The sequence below is a fragment of the Herpailurus yagouaroundi genome, unplaced genomic scaffold, assembly GCF_014898765.1.
Source record: "Herpailurus yagouaroundi ecotype Mexico unplaced genomic scaffold, PumYag 141, whole genome shotgun sequence".
In the NCBI taxonomy this organism is placed as follows: domain Eukaryota; kingdom Metazoa; phylum Chordata; class Mammalia; order Carnivora; family Felidae; genus Herpailurus; species Herpailurus yagouaroundi.
In genome coordinates, this window is record NW_024412396.1 from 76,218,813 (window position 1) to 76,219,312 (window position 500).

Below are 500 nucleotides of genomic sequence, written 5' to 3' on the forward strand. Positions count from 1 at the left end.
TCAGCCCAGTTCAGCCTGGCTCAGCTCAGCCCAGTGCAATCCAGCTCAGCTCAGCTTAGCTCAGCCCAACCCAGCTCAGCCCAGGGCAAGCCAGCTAAGCTCAGCCCAGCCCAGCCCGGTTTAGCTCAGCCCAGTTCAGCCCAGCTCAGCCCAGCTCAGCTCAGCCCAGTTCAACTCAGCTCAGCTCAGCCCAGCTCAGCCCAGTTCAGCCCAGTTCAGCCCAGTTCAGCCTGGCTCAGCTCAGCTAAGCTCAGCCCAGCCCAGCCTGGTTTAGCTCAGCCTAGCCCAGCTCAGCTCAGCCCAGCTCAGCTCAGCCCAGTTAAGCCCAGCTCAGCCCAGGTAAGCTCAGCCCAGCCCAGCCCAGCTCAGTCCAGTTCAACTCAGCCCAGCTCAGCTGAGCTCAGTTTAGCCCAGCCCAGCTCAGCCCAGCTCAGCTCAGCTCAGCCCAGAACAGTTCAGCTCAGCCCAACCGAGCTCAGCCCAGGGCAAACCAGCTCAGC